Raw genomic sequence first — 12,271 nt, forward strand, 5'->3', positions numbered from 1 at the left:
GGTAAGTCTTGCCATAGTGGTTATCAATAATATTTACTGGGCATAAAAATCATCTTGGGTGCTTGTTACAATGCCAATATCCAGGCCAGACCCGAGATTTTGATGCAGATAACCCTTGGTCCACATGGTCTAGGCAAGATGTGAGTTTAACCCACTGCCTTTTCCTCCCAGTCTCATTAGTCAGGGATCTGGCTGAGAGAGTAAGTTTTAGAGTGGTTGCTACGGCAGCTTCCTTTTGCTTCTGTGATTAAGTGCAGGGTAACAACCAACCACATAGCTTTAGTAAGGCGGCCTTCTTCACTCCCTACTCTCACATACACCCAGCAACCTCTCTGTTTCCCTTACTCGGTGATTCTATAGTCTTGTGTTTTGGTCTTAGTACTGCTGCTACACTGTGGAAATGGAGTAATTTTCTTGTGGTCTTGCTCCACACTCCATCTCCACCTTCTCCTAAATTGCTAATGAATCAGATTTCAAGAAAGCAGATCTATTAATGGCTCCTGCTGTTGGCATTCCTTCTAAGGATCTTCACTAATTCCAAGATAAATTTCAAATATCTGAGTCATTTAGGATGTAACTCCTGCCTACTGCTCCACCCCTACACTGCCCTCTGGCTGCTCTGAACTCTGTCCACATCCCTGGACTAAGCTCATTCCTCCACATCCACAGTCTTTGGCTTCCTGCCCTTTTGTTTTCTTGGAGCACCAAACACTCGCCAGTTGTAAATTGGCCTCTAGATTAAGACTATTTAAATATCAAGGAAATTTCTGCATGAATATAAACTGTGAGCTTACATGACTCTCAAACCTTCATGTGATTCTGTAATCAGAACAGTAAATGCATATTGCTGCCTTTAGAAAAATTTTAGTGACTATACAAATTATTAATTGTGAACTCTGCGTCCTGGGATTACAAATTATTATCATTCTTTTTTTTTTTTAAATATATTTTATTGATTTTTTACAGAGAGGAAGGGAGAGAGATAGAGAGTTAGAAACATCGATGAGAGAGAAACATCGATCAGCTGCCTCCTGCACATCTCCCACTGGGGATGTGCCCGCAACCAAGGCACATGCCCTTGACTGGAATCGAACCTGGGACCTTTCAGTCCGCAGGCCGACGCTCTATCCACTGAGCCAAACCAGTTTCGGCGCAAATTATTATCATTCTTATAATTTCTGAATGAATAATAGCACAAAACCTGTCATTCCTAGACCATATCTTTTAAGAAGTTGCAAGTTCATATGTATTCACTAATTTGTCATTTGACTACTTATTTGTAGTCTCAGCTAGGTTGAAGACTGACTTATTCTCACTTCGCAGACACAAAGAGTAACTTGAAAATAATATTTCATGGAACCAATGGCAGTGCTTTTTTAGAAATGTTTGCTCATCACCCTTTCAGCAGAAACCACTGCCAGAGGTTCTAGACACTCAATCAATTATTAAGTTGCTAGTATTTAATAAGTGGTATAGGTCTCTGTATGAGAACATCCAGGGCTAAAGAGGCCTTTTCAAACAGAAGACACAGTCTTTATCCCTCCAACACACACATACATACACACACACACAATATTTAGCAGAGACCCCACACCACCACACTTAAAATGACAGAACACATTTAAAGTGCACTAGCCATTAAGGTTCAAATGAAAACAAGAGAGACAACATTGGCTAAACTGTCCAGAAAACGAATCCGTGGGAAAGATCTGGCGTAGCTCACAGAACTCACAGATCAGACTGCAGAGGTGATCTACTTAGTGCTCTAACGGTAATTCCTGTGGTCAATGCTTTACTGCCCTCTCTGCTCCCCTCACAGTGAGAGAACTGAACTCTCGGTGTTTGAACTCCTTCAGAAATCTCAATCCCCTGAAGTTGCGGCCAGCTGGGGAACTGAGTTCCTGTCACTACCTCAGTGGCAGGGGGCAGGGTGCTCCTGAAACAGGAAATGTGCTCCAGTGCTAGGCAGAATGAAAAGAAATAATGCTCACCACACACACAGTACCACGCTGAACCAACAGATACAGATGTGCAAACCCACAAAGTGTGGAAATGCTGGCTTGTGATAGCATCAGGGCCTTTCCTCTGAGGACGATCATCTGCTTTGTGCAGGGAAGATGGAGATGCTTGTGAAAGTGTCCTGAAGAGGAGTGAAGAAATAAAAAAGGGAGAGAGGAAGAAGGAAAAAAAGAAATTTGAGTCAGAGGAGAAAGAGAGATGGGGAGAAGTGACCAAAGATAGAACGTTAAGAGAACTAAGACTCAGGAACAGAAGATGTTGGGGGAAGGCATGTGAAAAAAAAAAATGGCCAAATAGAAAAAAACTACCAGAAAAACCCAAAAGAAAAACCCCCAAAAGGCATAGATCCTTGCTTTCTATCGTATTACGTTAATTAAGGAAGATTGTAAGAGTAGACAGTTAGTACTTCCAGGACATATTAGGTAGACATTCCGTAATGTATGTTAGTATGGGGTAATTTATAAATATTAGTTATGAACATTTTGCTCATTAAATAATAACAAATCTTGTTACTGCTATAGCAGCATAGGCACAAAGTGAGGACTCTTGAGACAGACAAAAGGAAAATATTGCCCTATTGGCTTCTTTTCCTATCTTTAAGATTTTCAGAATGTATGGTTTTATAAATTACCTACTATTTCATAGTAACGACTGTCAGTAGCTTCATGAAATATTCAGTGTAGTAAAGCACTGAAAATTGGTTTTTAGCTACAAGCCAATAGCTTTCCTCATCTTTTTCTTTCTCACCTGGCCACCTATAATTTGTCTTCTTTTTGAACAATACTTGATTTTATTGCTTATGTTTGTTCATCTCTTAAGTATCAAATAACTAACCCCACAACTTAAACTAATATGTTGTTTCTCTTAGCCTAGAATAGAGGTAGTGAAAATGGAGTGGGGAGGGGCAAGTCCAAGTGGAATTCAGTGAAACAAGCCTATTTATACTTATTGATAAAACATAAACCATAATTATTTATTCAATTCTCATGATCTCTTTAGAGTTTTGAGATGCATATCATCCAAGGTTAATCATCCTATCTAATTAAAGAGAAACATGGTAATTAGCCATACCTCCGCTACCCTTCCCATTGGCTAATTAGGGCAATATGCAAAGTAACTGCCAGCCAAGATGGCAGCCGGCAGCCAGGCAGCTTGAAGCGAACAGGAGGCTTGCTTGCTTCAGTGACTGAGGACTCCAACGTTCCCTGCCTGCCGCTGCTGGCCACTGAGCTTGCAGTTTGAAACATTGTTACAAATATAGAAGCTAAACAAAACCCCAGAAACCTGCTTTCAGCCAGCCGGGATCTCAGAGCTGGAGACAAAACAGTGTTTCAGTTATAGAACTCAAACAAACCAGATACCTGCTTTCAGCAGCAGAGGCCTAAGAGCTGGAGCCAGCCTCAGAGCTAAACCTAGCCCAGAATAAAGAAAAAAAGGAGCGGTTGGGAGCTTCAGTCACCCACCAGCCTGAAAACAGCCCTCACCCCCTCACCCAGACTGGCCAGGCACCCCAGTGGGGACCCCCACCCTGAAGGGGGTGTGACCAGCTGCAAACAGCCATCATCTCCTCATCCAGGCTGGCCAGGCACCCCAGTGGGGACCACCACCCTGATCCAGGACACCCTTCAGGGCAAACCAGCTGGCCCCCACCCATGCACCAGGCCTCTATCCTATATAGTTAAAGGGTAATATGCCTCCCAGCATCGGGATCAGCGGAGCCGCGAGGCCTCCCGGCACCGGGATCAGCATGACAGGGGGCAGCGCCCAAACCCCCTGATCGCCCTGCAGCTCTGTGTGTCACAGGGGGCAGGGCCACAACCTCCCTATCGGCCCTGCTCTGTTTGTGACAGGGGAAGGCGCCCCAACCCCCAGATCAGCGCTGCTCTGTGCCTGATAGGGGGGAGATCCCCAACCCCTTGATCGCCCTGCGGCTCTGTGTGTGACAGGCTGGGGTGCCCAACCCCCTGATCGGCCCTGCTCTGTGTGTGACAGGGTGCGGTGCCCCAAACCCCTGATTGGCCCTGCTCTGTGTGTGACAGGGTGCAGAGCCCCCCCGCCCCCCACCATCGGCCCTGCTCTGTGTGTGATGGGGTAGAGCCATAACCTCCCCATCGGCCCTGCCCTGAGTGTGACAGTGGCGGCGCCCCAACCCCCTGATGGGCCCTGCTCTGTGCGTGACAGGAGGGAGCTCCCCAACCCCCTGATGGGCCCTGCTCTGTGCATGACAGTGTGGAGCTCCCCAACCCCCTGATTGACCCTGCTCTGTGTGTGACAGGGTACAGAGCCACAACCCCCCTGATTGGCCCTGCTCTGTGCGTGACAGGGGGTGGCGCCGAAACCTCCCCATCGACCCTGCCTTGAGTGTGACAGGGGGCGGTGCCCCAACCCCCCAATCGGCCCTACCCTGAGTCTGACTGAGGGTGGCATCGCAACCTCCCGATCCACCCTGCTCTGTGCATGACAGGGGGTGGCGCCCCAACTCCCCAATCAGCCCTGCTCTGAGCCCAACCAGGGGCTGCACCTAGGGATTGGGCCTGCCCTCTGCCACCCGGGAGCAGGCCTAAGCCAGCAGGTCATTATCTCCTGAGGGGTCCCAGACTGCAAGAGCGCACAGGCTGGGCTGAGGGACCCCCCTCCCCTCCTAGTGCACAAATTTTTGTGCATCAGGCCTCTAGTTAAATTTATAATGGGTAAACTATTTATGTATTCCTCTAAAATACAATTAGTGTGATAGAAGGAAACTGTATTAATACAGGCATTAGGATGTTGAGTCAGACAGGGTTCTATGAGAGAAAATAGAAGCAGGCCTGTAGTACAAGATTTATTGCAAAGAATCAGCTTACGTGATTGTGAGGGATGGTTAGGTGCGTCCAAAATCTGAAGGCCTGTGAGCAGGAAACCTTGGGGCAGAACCTGACACTGAAGACCGCAGGAATTATGCCTTTTCCAGGGAAACATCAGTTTCACTATTAAGGCCTTTTAACTGCTGGGTGGGCCCACCCAGTCTATTGAGAGTAATCTCCTCTACTTCAAGTCAGTGGGATATAAATGTTAACCACCTGTACAGAAAGACCTTCACAGACCTAGATGGTTGTCTGATTGAATAACTAGTCAAGTTGGTAATGAAACTCGCCATCACAGATGTGCAGTGAATAAAAAGGCCTTAACAGAGCTGGAAAAACAAGTCATCAAGGTATACACTAGCGTCTCTTCAGAGTGGCAAGGGGTCCCTAGGGCCTGGGGAGATTCCTGGACATCCAATGTAATTTTGAGAAAGGCAGATCTACCTTGGGATTCATTGTAAAAAAGAGAGAGAGAGAGAGTTGGGTTTGAAAATCTCATATCTCTGGCGAGGGATTAATAACAACAACACAGAAGCAGCTACTGTTGACTTCCAGGCCCCATGCTGAGCACAACCTCATTTCATCTCACGCTCTCATGCTTTACAATACTTAATCTTTGTCATACACCGTACTTTACAAGTGGAATTACTTCTCCTATATTACGCTGAGAATATTGAGGGCCCACGAGTTTAAATAGTGTATTCTGTGTTTAGAATACAGCAAGGAATGGATTCCAATACAGTTTTTTATTTTCCCACTCAAAGACCATATTTGTTCTACAACTCGGTTGAAGTCCAACAATCTCTTTCACTCACAGGGCCCCTGACAGAAAGATGAAGACTTACTATAAAGTGGCCACGGGAGGGGAAGGGAATTCCTTTTTGTAACAGGCTAAACAAGAGAGAGGGCAAGTCACTGTGCAGCTTCAGGCCACAAAAAATAAGCAGAGAACTAAGAAGTGTGTGGTGTGTCCCTGATGGAGAATCTGTGCAATGAGGATAAATCATGTATATTTGGGGAAAAACTGTATAAGTGAACCATAAGGCATCCACTCATATTATTGCTTTCCTAGAGGGAATTTAAATAGCCAGTTCACATATGAAAAAGAGTAACTATAATAATAGAGGTAGTTTCTTAAACATAGGATCACAGTATATAGATTTTTCATACTCTTTCATGTAATGTACCTTTAGTATCATTATTGACAATAAGAAAAATTAATTTCTTCCGAAATCAGAGCAGATACAAGGTTACCCCTATGATATTGCTCTCTCTGAGTTTGGTCAGGAAGGCAGAATGCCTGAAATTATTCTAGGAATTGAGGACTCAGTAGAGAAATTTATGTTTGCACAAACGTGGCAGAAGCTGGACGGCTGCAGGTGACTAGGCTGAAGAAGGAATCAGTAGCGATTTCAGTTCTAGGCAGTGGAATGGCTGGGAATGTTGAGTTTGTGATGCAACCCAATATGTTGTGTCCAGCTGCTGGGCCTGCAAAGCTGGAGACAACTCAGGAGTCTCTGACGCTCCCAGGAATAATGGTTTCCTCTTCCGAATCTTCCACAAGTGCCTCTCTTTGGCAAACTGGCCTGAAAACAGACAGGAAGGGGGGTTCTGGGGAACAAGTCTCCAGCCCCGTGAGGGAAAGGAGATGGTACCGAATTGATGGACCACGGGGTTATGACAGACCCTCTGGAGAGGAAGACAAGGTATGAGGTTAAAAATCTAAGACACCAAGAATTGTGTATGGGGGTGTGTGTCACATATACTAACGTGTCTTTACAATAAAAAAAGAAAAAAGAAAAAACAGTGAGCCCTGGCTGGTGTTGCTCAGTTGGTTGGAGCATCTCCCTGTACACTAAAAGGTGGCTGGTTCAATTCCCAGTCAGGGCACATACCTAGGTTGAAGGTTCAATTCCCAGTTGGAGTGTATGTGAGAGGCACCCAACTGCTGTGTCTCTCTCACATGAATGTTTTTCTTTCTCCCTTCCTCTCTCTAAAATAATAATAAAAAAGAATGAGATTATCTGTGGTTAATTGTATGCCTGAAGAGAATACTGATGTAAAGGCATTTGAAATACAGCATGATAATCTCTTTCAATAGAGTAAGATCACTTTTTTAGTTTTTACTTTTAATGCTGGATACCATAGATGGAGAATAGGAAGGAGATCAGGTCAATCAATACCCCTTTCAACCTTAGGAGAAAATTAGAGGTAGCAATGGCATCATCCCCTGCAGCAGGCTAACAGGCTGCTGTCCTGAGAGCATCACATGTACTGAATCTCCCTTTGCCAAATGACTGAGAGTAGGCAAGGTTGCTTTCCCCCCACTGCTCAGATGTGACACCAAAAACCTGGGCACTTTAGCTCACTTATAAAACTAGCCCTATAAAGCAATGGCACTGTAAAAACAGCGCTATAAATTCAGGGCATAGACCCTCACACAGATAAAACATTAAGGCCTTTTAAAATGAGGCATTATTTACTTTTTAAGTGAGGCTGCATATGCATTAGTATTATTTACTATTTAATGAAGGCTACCAGGGTGCTAGGTATTATATATCAGCCTGCATAAATAGTTGTGTGCATATACAGGAACCTGGAATTCTATAATTATAGGGTTATGTATAATATAAAAAAATAGACAATAACACAGAAAGGTGGGATGAATAATATTAATCATAATTAGTTCATATGCTTCATTTCCATCTGTGGGAAGCCACCGTTTGCCAATACTGTCATGAGAGGGCACCAAGGAACGCAGAAGGCCAAAGGACCTTGGGTGTTAGGAGGGCTGATGCTAAGCACTGATTGTTCGTGTTAATATAGTGGTGGCTCAAGGCAATTCCCTAACATGATAATCCTTTTACTGTTTAACAAACTTTACCTTTGATATGCCTGTATGCATTGCTAAAGGGCAAATATGTATTCAAGTAAATAAAAGGCGGACCAGCCCAGAAGTCGGGGTGTCTCTTCAAGAAAGAGGCAAAGAGGCTCCACCTGGCCCCCAATGCCTTCTAAATTCATATTTCTTGTATAGCATTTTCATTTGTGCGTCAGCCCATCCTTCCGATCCTGAACCCCGCCACAAAGGTCGTGGGGTCCATCAACTGAGGTTTCATCTTTCTTAATATGCTAACATTTTTATTATACTTCACTGCTTATGTGAGACATTGAAAATTAAGACTGCTTGGAAAAGAGTTAAGCTCTCTTTGACCAATTGTAAATTTCTGTTAAAGAGAACTTTCTTTTATTTAATTATTTTTGATATGTGAAAAACACTATCTCTGTGGGTTTTGTTGGTATTGAGAAATCTATGTTAAGGAGGGGCAGTAGTTGTATTTGACAAAATATTTGTCAAAAAGTACTTTAAGTGGAAACAAAAATATAAAAATAAAAGAAAGAAACCAATTATGTGCCAAGAACTATGTTAGGCCCCCTCTCAGATGACTTACCTATCAAGGTTTTTTCCACCTTATAAACATCATATTAAAGATAATGGTCATAGTTTTGAATATTTAAAAACAGCTATTGCAAGAGAGACATAGTATTGGGGAAAATGGATTAAAAATGATGCACAAATTAACCAAAAAGCTCTTTGTAAATAAAAAATTTTCAACAGCTATTCTTATGCCATTCTGTGGGAAAATTAGTTTTGTGGGAGAAAAATAGATAGTAGCAAAATCTTAGTTCATTAGTTCTGATGTTTAAATTCAAAAGGTTCTTAAAAATCAAGCTAATTGGCAATAAAGATGGTTAAATTTCTATAATTTAAGGTACAGATGAGATAAACATTCTCAAGCTCAGGGGCTTGTAAATTTTTTATAGTACAGCAGTTCTCCATGTACGAACTGATTCACAAGACTTTTCTATTACTTCCACAACTGGGGCTAGATATAATCAGGAAGAATAACTGTGGCACCCAGAAATAAACAAGAGTTAATGGAACTTTTGCTGAGCCACAAAGAGAGTATTTTCAGTGTTTGGCTAAGGGTTCAATTTCACACTTGAGAACTTTCTAGGCATCCTCTTTCCCGCTGGTCTGTACCACTAACACTTCAAGGAGGGATGGAAAAAACGGAGCCACGCTGACAGAAGCAATGTCTTTCAGGCAAGAAATACAGTTGCCAATGAAGGCTAATGAGGACTTTATACAAGTGGAAACCCAGCAGGGTAGCGGGGACATCACATTCCATGGCTCTTTTCTGTTTATTGCAAGATATAAAAACAGTCATGTGCCACTGGGGGGATGTCTCATGAATTAAATGTTATAATTCCATAATCGGATACTATGGCTTTAGGAAAATAAATGAACTATACAGGAAGATATATATATATTTTCATACTAGAGGCTCCCGTTGGTCCTTTCTCTCCTGCACAAAAAGCTGTAGGAATTCTTTTCCCTTTCTTTGCCAAGTTCCATTTAAAAGTTAATGATGGAAAACTATTAAGAAGTAACAATATAATTGTCTTCGTCTCTCTACTCTCCCCCCCTTACAAAACAGGTATTTCTTTTCCTATCCTTTCATAACTTCTCCATGAGTTCTTTATTTTGGTTTATCTTTCAATTGTCCTAAATACAAGATACAGCCATTTTAAAGAAGCATGCTTGAGTTAATATATTTCATGAATTATTTTATATTTAAATATCTTTTCAGGGCCTTGACTCATGAACTTTATGTCATGAATGTCAGCTTGTCTGGGTAGAGAAATTATTGAATCACACTTTTTTTCTCCTTCCAAATAGTGTACATACTGTTCATCTATACTGGCCTCTAATATTCCAAGATCAGCATAACATTTTCTCCTTTATAGATATTTCTTTTTTTAGAGATGCTTATAAGTTCATTTCTTCAGTAAAATATTTAAATAAAAAGTTATCAGATCATATATTAACTAGAGGCCCAGTGCATAAATTCATGCACCAGTGGGGTCCCTTGCCCTGGCCTGCGGATTGCAAGAGGGCGCAGACCAGGGCGAGGGACGTCACCAGTGCACAGTTGGGGCTGGGGAGGGACCACGGGAGGGCTACAGGGCGTGTCCAGCCCATCTCGCCCAGTCCCAATTGGCCAGACTCCAGCAGCAAGCTAACCTACCGGTTGGAGCATCTGCCCCCTGGTGGTCAGTGTGCATCATAGCAACTGGTCAAATGGTCAGTCAGACACTTAGCATATTAGGATATATATATATATATATATAAACTTTTTTCCTTTATAAAGAGAAGTGGAATGGAAAACACTATGACTTTTTAAGACAGACAAAATGAAGCAAATATTGATACCCAACACAAACTAAGCTTAAATTGCTTTCATTATCAACTCATTCAGACTCACAGAGCTGCAAGAGAAGACCTCAGAGTAAACCAACAGTAACAGTGCAGAACTCATGTGCTCTGAAGACAAGACAACTGGGGAAAACACTGCACCTATGTGTCTTTTCCTCCTGCCAAACAGGGAGGCCAGCCAGCACTGAAGAGGACCCAGCATCGCCAGTGGCATTTCCACTGACTTACCCACCTAATGAATAAGTACATGCTGAAAACAAAACTTAGACAAAGAAAAGAGATATGAAACAATATCCTGGAACCAACTCTGCAATTATAGAAGACTATTGTCAATTAAGAAAAAAAGTACACTGCCTTACCAAAGAAAGGTCTGTGTGCTTAAAATCTTCACTTGGCTTCTTGTTAATTTGTCTTGCGGGAGTCAAAGCATAAAAACAGTCCCAAACCCAGGGAGGGTCCTCCATTCCCATCATAGACTAGAACATACTACTAGCTTGATAGGAGTAGGGATTTAAATGAATTTAAAGAAAAAGAAGATGAGGACCAAGTTCCAAGATTAAGGGTACTCATGGACCCAGTTTTCACCTTGATATCCTTGGGCATCCAAAGTTCTAACAGACAATATATAAACTGGACGTTCAAATTTTTAGCTCCAATTTAAGGGGAAAATTTATAAAAGGTCAGGTAAAGACATGGTAGAGTCAAGGATATTCTGGAACAAATACTTATTAAGATCAACATCACTTTGTGTCATTGGCTGCATTGCCTTTCTCGTCACGGGGCCTATACCGGGATCACCTTAGTTTATCTGTACACGTCTTCCCATTGGTTCCTGTTCCTCTAAAAACTCTATCTGTAGGCTATTCATGTAAAACATTGATCTACCCCTTATAACAAGTGATAAATTTTGCTTATGTGTCTCAGGAAGTGGCAACTTTAACAATTTAATAAAAATTTTCACCACATTCTTCTTCTATCTATATATATAAAAGCCTCAGTGACCATTGTGACCGAATGACCAGAATGACCGTAACGACTGAACGACCAATCGCTGTGATGTGCACTGACCACCAGGGGGCAGACGCTCAATGCAGGAGCGGCCCCCTGGTGGTCTGTGAACTTTCACAGCAGGAGTGCTGCTCAGCTGACCCAGCCTGGTGGCCCACCAGCTTGGTGGCAGCCACTCACTCCCTCAGTAGTTCTGCAGGTCCAATCTCTGGAGAACAGGACAGGCACAGACAGACCAGTGCCACAGGCCTCCTGGAAGTCGGCCTAGGGCACCATGGCCACTTCCCCTCCCTACACACTCCACATGGAAGAAAGGATATAAAAGCATCCACCAGGTGGCTCCTAACAACCAGCGTGAACATTAGCGGGACAGATCTGAATCCCAGGCTGGCAAGGGCATCCCACCTCCCTCCTGGAGAGTGAATCGTATCCCAGTCACCCACCCACCTCGGGGCCTCTAGTATGTATATAATCAAAGAGCACTGCCCATGTGATGCCTGTCTATTGGTATGTTCAGAAGTGACAAGGAGGTCAATGTGGCTGGGCCAGAGTGACTGACACAGGGTGGGTTGGGTAGGCATCAGTGTGAGTGATACTGTCTGGTAGATGAAGGGTTTCTGTTGGCCCATATAGCAACTCTGTGAGACTTAGAAAAAGATGCACATCAGCCAGACACGAGGACATGTGGTTTGATGAATGGACTTCAGCCTCCATTAGCTGCCACAGTCGGGTGCACCCACATACAGTGCAGAGCCTATCAACCATACAGAGCCTCCTGGGACTTGAATATCATTAAAAGAGCATTGGTTTTTACTCAAGTTATATGGGAAGCCATTGGAGGCTGTTGAGTAAATCAGTGGCATGATCTGACTTACATTTCACAAGGACCATTCGGGGTGCTTTGTTGGAAATCAGAGATAATGGCAGAAGCAAGAAGGCCTGTTGGGAGAGGGGGCAATACATAATTTGAATGAAAAATAGTGATGACTTGGCCTAGGGCGTTGATGGCGAACCTCTTGAGCGCGGCGTGTCAGCATTTTGAGAAACCCTAAATTAACTCCGGCACCGTGTCACATATAGAAATTTTTTGATATTTGCAACCATAGTAAAACAAAGAAAA

The sequence above is a fragment of the Myotis nattereri genome, assembly GCF_964212035.1.
Source record: "Myotis nattereri genome assembly, chromosome: 7".
NCBI classification, from domain to species: Eukaryota; Metazoa; Chordata; class Mammalia; order Chiroptera; family Vespertilionidae; genus Myotis; species Myotis nattereri.